We start from the raw sequence: 18,014 nt of genomic DNA, 5'->3' as shown, positions 1-18,014 counted from the left end.
ACATTCAGCCCACAAGTCTGACAAACGAGATCACAGTTGAAGAGGTTGTCAAAGCCATAGATAGTCTGGCCATTAAGAAGACGCCTGGGCCAGATGGCTTGACAGCAGAATTCTTTAAGGTTTTTAAGTCCAGCTTGGCACCTCGCCTTGTGGAGGTCTTTAATAGCTGTCTGGTTGAGGGTTCACTCCCTCCCTCCATGAGGAAATCAGCTGTGATCTTGTTGTTAAAGGGTAAGGACCCTTTTATGATTGAGAATTGGCGCCCCATCAGCCTTCTCAATGTCAATAGGAAGATTCTGGCTAAGATCCTTTTCTGGCGCTTGTTGTCAGTGGCAGACGGGTTACTTTCACAGCGTCAGCACTGCTCGGTTCAGGGCAGAAGTACATTCACAGCGGTGTTAGTTGTCCGGGAGTTTTTGGAGCAATGCAGGGCTAATGGCAGTGGGAAGTATTTGCTGGCGCTGGATCAGGCCAAGGCTTTTGATCGGGTAGATCATAAGTACCTCTGGCATCTCCTTGACCGGTATGGCCTGGAAGGGAGGTTTATTGGCTGGTTAAAAACATTGTACAGAGGGGCGGAGAGCTTCATGTTGATCAATGGATGGGTTGGGCGGCCCTTTGAGGTTGGCTCTGGGGTGCGCCAGGGGTGTCCGCTGAGTCCCTTGCTCTATGCCTTTGCCATTGACCCCTTCGTCAGGAGGCTAGATGGCGGGAGTTGGGCGGGGTGATGGTGGGTGCTACTGGTGAGTTGCCTTTGAGAGTCGTGGCCTATGCCGATGATGTGTCTGTTTTCATCTCTGGGGCTGATGAAGCGCAGGTGGTGGTCTCAGAGATTGAGCAGTATGCGGAGGCATCAGGCTCCAAGATCGATCGTGAGAAAAGTGAAGTTTTCTGGATGGGTAGGGAAGGTGAGAACTTCTCGCTTCTGGATGCCTTCCGGAGCCCCAGTCAAAGATCAAAGTGTTAGGCATCACATTTGGCCCTGATGATTATGGTAAATCAAATTGGGAATCCAGGCTGTCTGATGCCGAGGTTAAAGTGAGATGCTGGAAGGGGTGGCGGCTCTTCTTAAGGGAAAGGGTCGATCTGATCAAGACCTACTTGATTCCGGTCTTTTTGTACGTCAGTTACATTTCTCTCTTGCCAGAGTCTCCCTATACGAGGGTCTACAGCTGTTTCTTCCAGTTGTTATTGGGGAACAGACTGAACCTCGTGAAGCAGAATGTGACCTACCGGTCCAGGCGGGAGTGTGGCCTAGGGATGGTCAACCCAATCGTTTTCTTCTCTGTTATATTTGTAAAACATAATTTTGGTAGTATGCTGAAAGAGAAGCCGCCTGCATGGGTAGGTTTGTTTCAGGCTTTGTTTAAACCCTTTCTGAGCTGTTGGGAGAGTGGCGGGCCAGGGAGAAGCCTGAGAGTCAAGCACGGTAAGCTCCCGGCTTATGTTGCCTCAAGCTTGAAAATACTTAGGCGGTGGTGTGTGACGGCGGAGGAGGTCAGATCTCTCCCTGGGAAACTTCTCAGGGAGAGGGTCGTGGCCACCGCCTTTCATGCACCGCTGGCCTTGAAGGATTGCCCAGACCATAGTCTGCGGGAGGGCTTAAGATTGATAAATATGGAAAGGATTCCCTTAAAATTTAGGGACTAGGCCTGGCTCGCGTTCAATGACAGGCTATATGTGAGAGGAAACTTGAAGTACCGTTCTCTGGACGACCGTAGCTGTCCGAGGACGGAGTGTGGGGGTGAAGTGGAGACTATGGACCACTTCTTGCTTTAGTGCCCTTTCAATGTAGAGGTATACAAAGAGGTAGGGAGGGCTCTAGACATCCCCTTCCTGCACTGAATGTCTTATGCAGGGTGGGTATATGGGGCTTTCAAAAGACATGTGAATTTAAATTTTGACACTCTTTTTTTAGTTTGTCTAGTGGTCCGTTACTACACTTGGAACGCACGGTGTCAGGTATCCCTTTGGCAGAAAATTCTTCCTGTCTCGGTGGTGGTGTATGACATTCTTGGTGAGGTTGGGAAAATTCGGGATCTTGAGAGACAGGCAGCGGCGAAGGACCTGGATAGAGGCGTGGAGGAATATCAGGTCTGTAGCCGCAGCCTGTTGATCTCTGGGTGAGGATGCTGTTCTTCTTTTCCTCTGTGTTTTCACTCCTTTAGATTTTTACAAGAAGAGCTTATGAAGAAAGGCTACGTGCATCTGAAGATCTATGTTTCTTGGCCTTTACTGTATGTTTGTTAGTAGTATGTTTTTGCTAGTATAGAGTGGGGTATAGCCATAAAGGCCTAAAGAAGGTTATGGCTGGTCATATGCCTGAATAGGCTGAAAGGCCATACTAATGAGGGTTTTCATGTTTTAATGTATTTATGGAATTTCTTTAAACTGTTGCCCCATATAGGGCCAGATGTCAGGCGGGAGGGGTCATGGAAGCCTCCTCAGGCCCAATGGGTCTTAAAAGACTTAAATTATATTTCTTTGTGCTATAATGTATTTGTTATTTTTGTGCTAAGGCACATATAGGCCATAAAGGCCCTATGTTATGTTTGCTGATATGGCCATAAAGGCCTGAAATTCCTTTCTGCTGCATTTTTGTGTTTTCTGACATGTTTTCCTTTGTTTATAACCAGATGTATGTTTTTTTGTATTTATTTATTTATTTTGTATATATGTATTTTATACCTTTTTGTAAGAAAATGTTGCTGGTCGCAAGATTTTATCTAATAAAATATTTCCAGCCGACCCCTATGTCACTTCTGTGTCCTGCATTGACAAAGGGTCAGCAGGGAAAACCAGCGTGACCTGCAGGGGGGACCCTCTATTCAACTGGCCTGAGAAGTCAAAATTGATTAGCATTGAGAACTCTTCCACAGAGCAAAGTTTTATCAAATGAACCGACAGATAGGTGTGTATAAAATTACTTTCTTCTCAGGTTGGCGCCTTTGTAACTTTGTCGTCCCTCTAATAAGGTGACTTTCAAGTAAAAAATATGTTGAGAAAAGAAAAGAAGAAAAACAGAGTCTCTTCAGATCAGTTATACATTACTAGGAATTTGGAAACATTGGTAGACCTGCTCCTGCTCTCTGGATACCAAGCTAACTAATTTCAGTAACTTACTCAAACTGAAGGAAGTGGGCATTTCTAAAGTGGTAGGGTCTGCCTGCTATGATCTATTACTGGAAGACAAGTGGATGATCGATAGGTCTGCCTTCTGTATTCATTCATTCTGTTTTATTCAAAGAAACTGTATGTGATTGACCTCTTGGCACCCCCGACTGAGTGCCTCCACCAATCAGTGCCTCCTGCCCTTCAAACCCTTCCATACACATCATACACAAACAAGATATTGAGGTAAAACCAAAGGAAAAACTGTTTATTACAACCCACACACATACTTTATACCCCCAACAGGACATTTCCCCTCTTGGGGATATTAGCATCGATAAGAGAAGACATACAAACAGTAAAAACATGACAATGCAACCTTAAAACATTAATCTAATTAACAGCGAGGCACCTCGGCAAGTCTCATCAGTATGGCTAGTAGTCACAGGAATTCCTCACCCTGCCTCCCTTGTCTTTGTGCTGGAAAACATGTCCACAATAAATCTTGGTTAGCCATGGTGTGCCCACCAGGATGCCCAGTACACAGCCTTAGATATATGAAGTACATTACAACAGTCGTTTCTAAATGTCCCACCCCAGATCCAGCTCAGATCTAGGTTACCAAGTGGTACATCTTTGGCAGAAATAAGATAAAAAGTTAACAATTTAAATTTGGTAGTACCCGGGGCAAAATAGGTAAATGCTGCATTATAAAAAAATGGTCTATAACTGGCCTTCACAGCAAGGAGCACATGGAAGGGCAACTCATGTCAAACAACGAAAAATTCCCAGCTCTAACTTGTCAGCCTGCCTGCAAATCAACCGAATTAACCTGTCTAACAGTATGCGTTAAAAACTGGGGTTTAGTTAGCACACATTTGCAAATACACGCGTATGCTACAGAGCCTTGTCACGGTAACCCAGTATTCTGTAGTTCCTAACTCTCCAATTTTAAGAGCCCCCATAGTAGAGGCACATGCATTTAATGGATAGACCAGGGGCAGGTGGACCTGAGGGAGCCCACCCCACCTTAAAAAGGTACAGGAGCGCACTGGACACCCAGCATGTAGCACAATGGCAGCTAAGGTGTCCAGTGTGCCCCCTTGACCAACAATTCAACAGTACAAAAAATGACCACTGCCCCAGTCTATAACTAGCCTTCACAGCAAGGAGCACATGGAAGGGCGACACATGTCAAACAACAAAAAAGAAAAATTCCCAGCTCTAACTTGCCAGCCAGCCTTCAAACAAACCAAATTAACCTAGCAGTATGCGTTAAAAACAGGGGTTTAGTTAGTACACATTTGCAAATACATGTGTAAGCTACATAGCCTGCATTATGTAACTCTTGAGGACCAGCCGGGGCAAGATAAGAAATATGCCCAAGAAGAGTTTCATATCCCCGGCTGGTGAAGGTCCATCTGCACGATCTGTCCAACACAATGTTCCTGAAGATTCATCACTGTTCTGGCGACTTCCTGGCCGCATAGTCCAGGTAGATACTGCCGACCATTCAAAGTGTTTCAGGACCTGGCTCTCCTCCATGCTCTGAAAGAGAAGCAGACAAAATCCCCGATCTCCTCCATGGGCCACAATCAGTGGGTAGAAGGTTAGCCCATAGTACCCTCCAAAAGCCCCTTTCCTGTGGTGTATTTAGGTTTTATGCTGCCCTAAGCAACACAAAAATTGTGTGCCCCCCCACAATGAGAGAGCGAGGGACTTCAATGAGTGTGTGTATTTATGATTCTCTCTCTTCCCTCCCTCTTCCTCTTCCCTTTGTCTCCCTTCCCTCTCTCTCCCCCTTCCCTCACTCTCTCTCTCCCTTCCCTCACTCACTCTCTCCCCCTTCCCTCACTCTCTCCCCCTTCCCTCACTCACTCTCTCCTCCTTCCCTCACTCACTCTCTCTTCCTTCCCTCCCCCACTCTCTCTTTTCCCCCACTCTCTCTATTTCCCCCATTCCTCCTGGCAAATACCACCCCCCTTCACAAAATCCACATTACACTTCCTAGAAAAAGTGGAGAGGAAAGAGCAGAGAGGAGATGAGCAGTGTTGTGTTCTCTGGGTTCTCCCTGCTGCCGTCCATCCAGCACATGATCACTGATAGATCGTATGGGACTGTACACACACACACACCTCCTCCAAGGGCAGCAGGAAATGTGGGCAGGGGGTGGTAATAATGCTGTGTGTGTGCAGTCACATATGATCTATCAGTGATCGCGTATCATGTGCTGGATGGATGACAGGAGGGAGAGCCCAGAGAACACAACACAGCTCACCTCCTCCTGGCTCTTTCCTCTTCACCACTTCTCTTCTCCCTGCTCCAGGCTGTCCCCTGGTCTTGGCTCTGAGTGCAGGTGGGGGAAGGAGCTCAGCAGAGAGTGGCCACTCAGGAACACCAGGGCACCCCCTCGATCCAGCCAGGTCTGTCTCTCCCTTCAGCAGCAGAAAGTCAACGGGAGGGAGAGGGGGAGAATCCTTAAATCGGCTTTCAGCTGCTGGAGGGAGAGATACACAGTGCATCCTTCTGCAACTGCCCTCCCCCACCACACCAATCCTCCTGCTGTCCGGGCCACCTACAAGAGTACCGGTGGTACCGCTAATATGGTGGCCCTAAATGGCTCTGTCTGCCGCTGCTCACCAGGTCCCTTCTTCCGGGGAGCGTTGCCACCCCCCCTAAAAAATTGCCACCCTATGCAAATGCCTTGTTTGCCTCACGGTAGATATGCCCCTGCTTTCCTGGTAGGGTCTGTCACACTGTAGTACAGCTTCAATGATGAAGCAGCAGGGAGAAAAAAGTGGGCATATTGGGGCTCTCTTGATGATAACCTGTGACAGCCTCCTAGTTCTATTAACCCCATCGCACAAGAATTACAATGGAGGGGGTGGGGCCTGGACAGAGAAGGATTTCAGCTAAAAGAAGAAGCATTATAAGCGGGGACACATCCTATCACCTGTCAATTATGTTCCTTGTGATCATTTTACAGTTTTTTTATTTTGGCTGCACTTAGGCTTACAAAAAAATCATAACAGGCTGCAGATTCAAAGAAAAAGTAATTTGTAATAAATTAAAATTTTAGAATGACTTGTATAGCAATGATATACATTATATATTTATTTTTATGAAATAAAAGGGGAGTTTTCCTTTATAAATATATCTACCATTAGAAGCACTGCTAATTTTTTCCTTGTTTTACTTTTTTTCAGTTGTCTAGTAAAATCCTTTAAGATCCTATTTATTACATACAGCGATACTATCATAACGGATGATTATGATCATCATAATGTGTGAAAATAAAAAATAATTTTATTGCACACCTCTATGCACTTTGAATGGATCATAAATTTAATAATATAGTAAAAATTACCCCTACATATTAAACATGTAGAGTAATTGTTTTTAGTGGAATAAAAGGGCTTGAAGCACACAGAGCTCTGCCCCGGGGTATTGGGTTTCACTGTGGGACAAGTTCTATTATTTGTTTTATTGAAAGATTATGGCGATTATACATTTTATGTTACTAGGTGTTTTAAACTGGGCATGCGAGGGACCTACAAGAAACAGGCTGTCAGAGAATTTTGCTGCAGGCTCTAGAGCCACCTAATTAATTTCCAAACAAAGCTTTCAGTGGTTCATTTACATTAGGCATAATGTAAATCATGAGGAGACAAATGGGGTTAAATTGCTATTGCGGGTTTGTGGGACTCAGTTTATGGGCATTGTAAGTACGAGCTGTGCAAATCCCACACAGGCAGGGATGGACTGTTAGACCACACTGCTGTTCTTTCTACAAATTTGGTTCATTTAAAGCCATGTTCACCTTTTCGAAAGTTTTGTAGAGCGATGTACATCTGCATACAGTTGTATGTACCAGGTTCTTCTATAGTATGTTCATGTACTTATGTATGTTAAATCACTTTTTATGTATAATCTGTACATATGTTCTTTTCTTTAATAGTGGCTATCACCCTTCTGAGGAAGCAGGCAGACATTCCTGTGAAAAATGTTGAGGAATTAGAGCCAACTTTGAAATAGTCATCATATCTCCCTAAGAATTATTGCTCCTACATTTTTTGCATCGATGTAATGTACGTCTATAAGAATTGCACCACACTCTGGGCTCTGCTGCATTATAACAAGATAACTTTCTTCTGGAAGCATTTTAGCTGGACTCGTTTTTATCTATGATATTAATAAAGTGCAATATGAGGAGTGATTCTCCAAGCCATCTTTGAAATATGTGTCTTTCCATGTGTTACTCTTTGGGGCATCTTAAAAGTCCATATGGTTTTTCTTGGAATTTCTTACATTTTCCATAGTGTCTACCTGTAGCACAATGGATATGCATTCTTCTGAATTAAATTTAAAGGGTTGTTCTGCCCAAGACTGATATTTCAATTGTAGAAAAAATTCAATCTAAAGTCAACGTATAACACAAAACAAAGGACTGACCGGGGGCAAAAAGGAGTTCCTCTTCCTCTTCACAGGTACTGTAAATGGAAAACAGTAGAAGACAAATTTTCTGGACACCTAAGAAGTACATATACGTAGATGAAGCACTAAAGAAATATACAATTAAATTAAAATTAAGTTCTAGTTCTGTTTTGTGCTTCACACTCTCTTTCCAAAAATGTACTGACAGGATACACCGTTCTCAGTATTAGCTAATGAATGGGCTGCCCTATGCCCGTTCCTTCTACACTAGGTGTAAATGGGACCTTATGTGCCCACACGTGTGAGTATGTGCATAGCGTGAGACTGACAGCACTATACAAAACAACAGAGCTTGCTTGGCTGACACTGCTTACCTTCTCTTATGCAGGCCATAGACGTTTCGTTTATCGGACGATTTTTCGTCCGAAAAATGAAACATCGTTCGTTCTTTAAACCGATGTTGCCACCAATGATTGCGAAAATCGGCCATTTTTCACAAATTTTCCAGCATGACCGATAAATGAAATGAGGAGGAACTGCAAAAACCGGCCAATGCCATTGCCCCACTAACAGTGCGAAAATCTGCCGAGTATTCTTTTGGACGAAAAATTGACCGATAAACGAACCATCTATGGCCTCCATTAGTCAGAGTTTTCCTGCACATGGGGATATGATCAAGCTAATAGAAAGTTTGAATTACAAGAGAGTAAAAACACATATCGTGTTTTCTTTATTTGGATCAAACAGTCATGGTCTCTTATCATATGTTTAGGTCCATAATAGACTGTTCCAAGCAGAGATATAAATCCCTGGAAATTATTTTTACTCACAATTTTCAGAAAATGTAATGACAATTACTGAGACAAGAATGATAAAACACTTGATACCACAAGTTAAAATAAAATAAAATAATTTCACATTAAATTAAAGGGATTTCAACATAACAAGAGAGCCTAACGTGGATAAAAAACGTGAGTGTCAAGTATGTATGGTAAATTGTGGGTATGCTAACATGTGGTTGCTAACCTGGGTTACATAATAATAGACCTTTTCGGCCTCTGCTTGCTATCATATAGCATATGAAACAGCCACACTAGCCAGCATTAAACAACACAAAAAAACTCTGTAGGGACACCTTGAAAGGAATGAAAAAAAAAATGCAATAATTTTTCTTCTACTCTCAACATGGTCTGGAGCTTTCCCTTGTGGACAGACCAGAGTCTGCCCCTTTAATACAGTTGTCCAATAGAATTACAAATATTTGTTTGGTTTCTACTCCACATTCATAACATACAACACACACGCAAATACAGTATATAAAAAAGTATAAAATGCAATCAGAGAAAATCAGAGAAAACATCCCTTCAAAAAAAATCACTTTAAAAAAAGAATCTTTACAAGAATGAACTTTCTAATCTCATAAAGCCATAAATAATTTGTAAAATAGTTAAATCCCAAACTAAATATTCCTTAACATAATCACTTAGGAACATCCTATAGATGTGTTGTAGCTTGACCCTCTCACTGTCACTTTTGTTGGACAGCTTGGCCTACATTTAAATATGGGCAATAATCAGTATGCAAGTAAATATAAAAAAAAAGAAAAAATTGTATTCTGAATACTATCATTGCATGTGTTGATCCCACAGAGTTATGAGAATGTAGAACTTTGTGGACCTTAATACATCACTTATCCATATGTGAGGTTATACACAAAATTAATTGTTGAAAAGATGGATTTCATACCAGTTTTAGGAAATGCTGGTTTTTATGATAAAAAAAGCCAGCATGTACCAATGTATGTTAAAGTGGAAGTAAACTCTATTTTGCATCTTTTACCTACAGGTAAGGCTTTAATAAGGCTTACCTGTAGGTAACATAAATATCTCCTAACTGTGCACTGTGTAGAAGATATTTACTGTAGAAGCGCTGTGATGTCACCGGCGCATGAACACTGCGCTCTCGATGGATGGCGTGCAGTCCATTGAGAGAGCCGCGTTGTGGCTGAAACTGTGACGACATTGCAGCTTGGCCAATCAGATGTCCACAGCTCGCGAAGACAGAAGAAAGACTGGGTGAAGATGAAAAGCTCAGGGAGCCGTGACAGGGCTTCGTTTTCAAGTCATTCATAATGTGCTGGCATGCGATGCACACCAGCACATTATGCTCTTAACTTGCAGGGAGAAGATTTTTAGATTTTTTTTATATTATTTTTTATTATTTATATTTTTTAAATAAAAAGTGCTTCTTTAAATGTAAAAAAACCCAAAACGGACTGTCCAAAAAAACCCTACTTTTTAAATGTCCCCAATGTGTTTGGGTATAATCTTACCGTAGGGTGTGTTAAAGGGATTAATGATCTCCCAACTAATTTTCAACTAATTATTCTGAACATGTTGTCAACACATACTAAGCAATGAGTTAATGTCCCATACAGCACTGTGGAGGTGTACAGAACAAGACCCTCCCCAGGAGAGGTGACCTTCGTGAACATAACAGCTGTTAGGGTTCATTAACTTAAACCATCATGAAACAAAAATCCTTTTAAGATCATTTAACTTCTTTAAAGGGAATGAGAAGGGGAAGAAAAGAAATCTATAAACTGGTAGCCGGACCAGCAGGGTATGGAGTAGCTTAGGGCACGATGGGTGGCGACGGATGATATATGGGAAACAGATGGAATTTCCTAGTTGATTGCGCTCTGCATTGCCTTTACTGCCAAATTACATAGGCAATGCGCCGTAATTAAAGAACAATAATTGTGCATGATGGCAGGAACTTTAAGACAAATAAAATCGTGCATGTTTTGCAGCCGCACTGTAAAGAACACAAGGCATCTTAACGCAAATATATCCCAGGCGGAGCGTCATGGGAGGACAGAGGGAGCCAAAAGTGGTTAATGGTTTCAGAGGCCTCTGCTGTGAAAGCATGCTAGCAGTCTGCTTCTTGCATTAGGTTGTGAATTGCTGGTCTGATTGCAGAGTGTAAACTTCTCTACGGGATGCTAGAGAGAGGCCAATGGATGTTACAGTGGAAAGGTCGCCAAGGTCAACAACTGCTGAAGGATATGGCCCTTAAAAAAGGAAATTTAGGACTTAGGATTGTTGTGGGAATTATTAGTATTCTTATTATTTTACATGTGTCCAGCAGATCTCGGCAGAGCTGCTGGAAAATGCAAACAAATCAACATATAAATTGTTATAGAGAAACAACTGAAATACATTATCTGGATGAAAAGTCAAGTTAGATGAGGTCGAACTATGCAGCACATATGTTTTTTAGATTAAAGATGAACTGCAGTATGATGTTTAACAGCTTTTTCTTAGAATATATGTTTTATCGAAATTACAATTACAGTTACAACACAGAGCTAGGCATAATACAACATTTTACAAACCGTTGGCTGCTGTACAAAAAAGGGAGCTAATCTAAGTGAGTGTGGCCCAGCAGTATCAATGGTTGCACTTCATGTGAGGACATGATAAAAAATAAGTTGCAAGACCATAAGGATTTTTACAAGGATGACTGACTTAGATCTGTTCAGAAAAAATATTAGTTACATAGTTTGTCTGGCTGAAAAAAGACAAAGTTCATTCAGTTCAACCGTTAATGAAAAAGAAAAGTTATAATCCTACACCCACAGTTGATCCAGAGGAAGGCAAAAAAACCCCCAGCAAAGCATGATCCAATTTGCTCCTGCAGGAAAAAAATTCCTTCCTTATCCCCCGAGAGGCAATCGGATATTCCCTGGATCAACTTTACCTATAAATGTTATTATCCAGTTATATTCTGTGCATCTAGGAAAGAATCCAGGTCCTTTTTAAAGCAATCCACTGAGCTGGCCAGAACCAACTGTTGAGGGAGTCTATTCCACATTTTCACAGCTCTCACTGTGAAGAAACCTTTCCGTGTTTGGAGATTAAATTTTTTTAATAATGAAGAAAAAAAGAGGCAAAGATTAGAAACTGCAAACAGAAAAGTGAAAAAGGAGGGGGATGTAAAGGGTGAGTCTAGTACTAGTAAAGAAGCTGGTGGGGCGAGCACTAAACCTAAATGTGATGTCCATATCATAAGGAAAAAGTAAATCTAAATAAGAATGCTTAAACCAGCAATAAACCCCAAAACAAAAATGGAATATATTGCAGCTTATGAATCATTAGATGTGGTAGCTGCACTTGTTTTCTTTTTTTTAGGCTTATCCCCCTCTGTTTTCACCCGGTGATCTGACCAGTAACACGCCTCCGGTATTAGAGTGCTCCCACTCTGGATGAAGGAGCAAGAGAGGCACCTTTGGACAGCAGCATTGTGAGCCTGGAAAAGGGAGGGGGGGGATTGTTAGATGGACTAGCAGATTCAGATACAATAAAAAAGTGAAGCCAAACTCCAGCTCACACTGCAGTTACACAAGAAGTTATGGCAACAGTTTTTACTTTTGGGATAAAGGACGCACATAAATAAATAAAAGCTGATCATTGTAAGCACCCCTGACAGTGGTAAATGGTTTGTTACAGCACGCTAACTGCTACATTTGCAGGAGATTTTGATCTGTTGAAAAACAACAGACTTACTGGCTAGATCATCAGATGAAAATAAAGGAAAGAAAGCCTAAAAAAGAAAAGTAATGCAGCCATGACATCTAAGAACTGGTAAACTGCAATGTAGTAAATGTTTGCTTTGAGTTTAATACCACTTTAATCCAAATTGGTGCCAAGATGGCTAGAAGCATTTCCACACATTTTTCGCTCATTACATGTAGGGCAGCCCATTCATTTCAATTAGCTGACCTACATGCAAGAAACATGGAAAAAAGTCCCTGACTCTTCCAAAAACATGCGGCACCCAACCACATGGCTTTTGTCTGATTTTTGCAGATGCGTGGGGTGCCCTTATCAATGAATGTGTGTCTGCTAAAGAACAGCGCTTTCTGTGCATGTCAGAAAAGAGCGCAATTTTGCCTGCGTTCCCATCACGCATAGATGTGCGTCTAGTCTTAATCAGATTGCTGCTTCTTCATTGTCTAAAAAGCAATTTGTGGGGGAGTATACTTTATCTTGCACTTTAAACCCAGCTTTGCTGCTGCAGTGCAGGTTGAGGACCTGGTTATATTGTCCAGCAAAGATACATGGATCGCAAAACTGACTGCACAGATTTACAAACTATTTTGCAGGGAAAACAGCTTTCATAGATGTAATTTATACTGTGTATTTATCTGTTTGTCTGGAATTCAGCCCTAAATCATATTTTATTAAAGAAATATGTAATGCCTGTTTATCTTGTTCATATATCTTTGTATTGTTTTGTTATTATTATTATACCGGACTTATATAGCGCCAACAGTTTGCTCAGCGCTTTACATTATGGAGTGAGACAGTACAGTAACAATACAATTCAATACAAGAGGGATTAGAGGGCCCTGCTCCTTGGAGTTTACAATCTATGTTTGCAGTTATTGTTTCCTCTGCAATTAAAAAAAATAAAGTTACCAGCCACTGAACAAGCCCTACAAGGCCTCATTTTGTAGTTTATATACAATTTCAAAACCTCATGTGCATGAGTGTGGTGGACTCAGGACAGTCCTTTTGTATGTTCTCTCAAAGAAATTACCAAGGGATCTATAGGACATTGCTGCCCTCAACTGGCTGGGCTAGTCCAGATACCAACTGCAAAATAAAACAAAGAAAAGAGGGGTTTATTTAAAAGTGGATAAAAAAATATATAGTCACAAACAGAATTGTTGTACAACGAGAAATACGTAACTGTCCTCTAGCAGAGTGGTAGGTAAGGAGACGCCGTTCAGGAATCCACAGTTGTTTCCGTGTTTCAAGGGCAACCCCACTTCCTCAGAGCCAAAGTGTTTGAATATTTTTTTATCCACTTTAAATAACCCCCTTTGGGACAATGAATTACGCCATTGCGTCCTCTTTTATTTGTTTTTTTTTCTCATTTTTTAGTTTGTATTTTCGATACTAAACAAGCTTCCACAGGTCAGATATGTCTTTTACAAGAAGGTATTGTTACTGTGTCCAACATTTCTCTTCTAAATCCAGTGTATTTTTTTACATCTTGTGCCCCTCACCTTCTGGTATTCAAACTCCCATTACCTACATACAGTGTATTAGCCTGAGGTTCAACTATGCAGTAGCAACTGTTCATAACTTACGTCTCTGTAATATACCATCATCATCCTCTCTCTGGAGATGTACATATTGCAGATGATAGTAGATATAAATGATATTGGCATATGTAAACTGACAGATGTATAGCATTTGTAGCTCACTCTTATAAAAAATAAACACACCCAAAGGTGTTATATAATGCCAATATGCCTAATGGTGTACATAGGTAAAGAATGCCAAGGATGCAGTTTTGGTTGCCTTGTGTTAGAGTGATTCCAAGGTTTCTGCTGCTGCATCTAGCTACAGAGCTACGGCATCCTTCCCACAGTTTAGGTTTTCAGAGTAGGACACATGCAGATATATCTCAATATTTTATAAATAGAAAAAATATTTTTCTTTCACTTCACCCAACATAAGAAAGTTTTTTTGTTTGTAACTTTGTTTTAAACCATTTGTCCCAACCTTTAACGGCATGCCGCCCAGCCACTGTACATATACGGCGGCAGGGCGGCACTCGCAGGCAAAACCACGTTTTAAAACGTGTGTTTTGTAAACAAATAGGGGGCGCGCGCGAGGCGTGCTGCCGCCCTCTCTGTCCCACCGATCACCGCCGCAGATGTGAGTCGCCGGGTCACAGCCGTTCCTTAGCGGCTGTTTCCCGGCGATCGGCGGCAAACAGTGACAGACAGCACAGTTGAAGTAGCTGTGCTGTCTGTCACTTCCCTGTCAGCTCGAGGATGAGCTGATCGAGAAAGAACAGTTTCTCTTTCTCGATCAGCCTTGTCCCGTCCAGTACACACCCCCGCCCCCTAGTAAAACACTCCCCTCACTCCTATAACCCTTCCTTGCAAAATAAAGTTAACCCCTTCCTCCCCATTGCCATTAGTACAGTGTCAGTGTTTTTTTTTTTGCACGGATCACTGTATTAGTGTTTTTGGGGATGTCAGTGACCCCAAGTCAGTACCCCCCAATATCAGAATGTCTGCCGCAGTCCCGCCATAAGTCGCTGGTCGCTGCCATAAGTCCCTGATCGCCGCCATAATTCGCTGATCGCTGCCATTATTACTATAAAAAAAACCCCTAAAAATCCCAGTATCTTTCCCGCCATTTGTAAACGCTACAATTTACACGTATTGGGTTTTTTTTAGCAAAGACATGTCGCAGAATGCATTTTGTCAGAAATTTATGACTAAATTAGATTTTTGCATTTTTTTTTTACTGGACATGTTTTATAGCAAAAAGTCCAAAATATTGTTTTTTTTCCTCAAAATTGTCAGCCTTTTTTTTTATAGCGCAAAAAATAAAAACCGCACAGGCAATCAAATACCACCAAAAGAAAGCTCAATTTGTGGGGAAAAAAAGGATGTAAATTTTATTTATGTACCGTATTGCATGACTGCGCAATTGTCCGTTAAACTAGCGCAGCGCTGTATAGCAGAAAAATGGCGTAAATTGCAGTATTTATACCATAGCTTGTAGATGATATAACTTCCACACAAAGCAATCAATATACACTTATTGGAATTTTTTTTCACCAAAAACATGTAGCAGAATACATTTTGGCCTAAATTTATAACCAACTTTGAGTTTACTATATATTTTTTATAGCTGAAAGTAAAAAATATTGTTTTTCTTCAAAATTTTTGGCCTTTTTTTGTTTATAGCGTGAAAAAAAAAAAGCGCGCAGGTGATCAAATCACAGAAAGAAAGCTCTATTTGTTTGAAAAAAAGGACGTAAATTTCGTTTGGGTGCAGCATTGCATGACCGCGCAATTATCAGTTGAATTAGTGCAGCGCAGAGTAGCAAAAAGAGGCCTGGTCATTAAGGGGGGTAAATCCTCAGGAGCTGAAGTGGTTAATTAAATGATGTATGTGGTTATTTTTGATTATTACGGCAACCATGTTATAGATGAGCGAATAATAGCAATTCCACTGGTATTTAGTGGAGCAGATGTCTTCATTTGCTCCACCAGTCAAATAAAATATTGCACTCTGTAGGTAGTAATTAAAGGGTCGGTCTACTCAAAAGTGATCTTCTTGTTATAGGTGGAACCTAGTGTGCTAGCTTTTTATAGATCCTGAATAATCCATTGAGGAGATCTCCCTACCAACATTCTTGACATTGGCCACTAGGACATTTAAAACAAATGATGTCATCAAAATAAATCAAATTGGTTTTAAATATGATTTCATTTTTTGGCACCTATAAAGTCCCACACTTTTTCATTTTCCTTTGAATATATGTACAGATGAAATGTTTGTACCATTTTGGTCTCCCCTCAATTCCCTATATTTCTTATGAAGCAGTACAAAATCCAGCAGAACTTCTCATACTGGGTACAGCAGGATGCAGACCTGGGAACTTAAAATGTCACCATTAGAGTATCTAAGAGATAGAATATAAAGTGGTCTAATTCTCTAGTCCCAGCAAAAGCTTGAATATAAAATTTGTAAGGTCCAACTAAGATCTGAGTGACCCACCCGTTCTAATTTACTTACAGCAGTTATTCAACAAAGTTGCTTATTGGCAGCAAGAATTTCACATATGAACATTTTAAAATCATGACAAAAAAACTTGTCAAGAACATTGAAATCGTGTTATTAAATATTTTCAATTAAACAATAAAATACAAACCAAGTGACTTCTAAACCATATTAATTCAGCTTAATATACAGGCCTGTGATTACTATAGGCTAATGTATGGCTTTACTCTCATAGGTTACTGATAATCAATAGTCAATTGTATATCTTTCCTGGGAAATTATTTGACCTTGCACCTCAAGTGACCTTGGGTAGCACAAAGCTGCACCTGCATGACATCAGTTCAGTAACTTTACCTTCTTTTGTCTCATATCCTACAGCCAATATCATGTTACCCATTATTCTGACAACTGAAACAGTGTGTTTTTTCCCAGAACAATACACAAATGCAGAATATTCTATTTATTTCTATTTGACTCCTGCTGTTTTCCCCCTGGGTAAATGCACCTCTCCTGCCTCTGCTCCTAACTCAAACGCATTGACTCCTGCTGTTTTCCCCCTGGGTAAATGCACCTCTCCTGCCTCTGCTCCTAACTCAAAATCGCTTTCACTCCTGTTATATTCAGAACAAATGGTGTATTTTATATTTGTGTGTATGTTGAGCAGTCCTCACCTTCAGTTGCTCCCAGTTTACGACTGTAGCCTGGTTCCTATGAGACATCCCCCAACATTCATGTGAGCCTTATCAGCTTCTAATTGGGGTGGAGTTGAATGCTCATTTGAGCATCTCCCTATAAATTCAGATCAGCTCATGGGGGAGATCTCTGATGGGGGGCACAGTCTCTGATGGGGGTGCTGCTTCTGACGGAGTGCGGTTTCGAAAGAGTGCGAAGCAGTTAAACACAGCAGTTGAACTAAAGCAGGAGAAAGACACAACAACAGCAAGAAACTCTACTGCATGCTGGACAGACTGCAAGCAAACACCCTGGGAAACATCTCTTACATGCCTGACTCCCACTCTGTGTACCTTTATATAATACACTCCTCCTCTTCATACTACTATCCTCTGTTCCCAAATCTCATTTCTTTACCCCTCTGCTCCACCCCAAAACTTGCACATCTCCCCCTCATTGCTATCATCTCCCTACTACTGCTCTCATCACCCCCCACAATGCCTCTTCTACTCCTTCTCATTTTCCTCTCCTCCATTCCCAAAATCCATTCACTATATCCCTCTGCTCCTCCTAAACATTTGTACATTGTGTCCTCACTGCTTCCTTCGCCCCTCTATGGCACCCACCACCTCCTCCTATTATTCCACTCTCCCACTGACCCCAACACCTCCACTAGGAGTTTCTCACGCTCCTGCACATCCCGTTCCCATGCCACCTTTCTCACCCTTCTCCTCCTCCTAGCCGCGGGAGACATCTCCCCGAATCCTGGCCCTCCACCACCTCCCTCACCCGCACAACACCCTCCCGCCGCCATGTCCTACCGCAACCTAGTATCTGTCCCCCTGCTCCCTAAAATCTCCCCCCCGTTTTCATGTGCACTCCTGAACGCCCGATCGGTGTGCAACAAGCTTACCGCCATCCACGACCTCTTTGTTTCCCGCTCCCTCAACCTCCTGGCGATCACGGAAACCTGGATCCAGCCCACTGACTCTACCTCCCCTGCTGCACTCTCCTATGGAGGTCTCACCTGGACCCACTCACCCAGACCTAACGGTCGTAAAGGTGGTGGAGTTGGTCTGCTCCTGTCACCGCGGAGCACCTTCCGAGTCCTCCCAAACCCCCCCTCCCTATCCTTCTCCTCCTTCGAGGCCCACTGCGTCCGACTATTCTCCCCAACCCCCCTGAAGATTGCTGTGA

The sequence above is a fragment of the Staurois parvus genome, unplaced genomic scaffold, assembly GCF_062004578.1.
Source record: "Staurois parvus isolate SC_StPar_1 unplaced genomic scaffold, SC_StPar_1.0 ptg000366l, whole genome shotgun sequence".
Classification (NCBI taxonomy): Eukaryota; Metazoa; Chordata; class Amphibia; order Anura; family Ranidae; genus Staurois; species Staurois parvus.
This window is presented reverse-complemented; position numbering follows the sequence as displayed.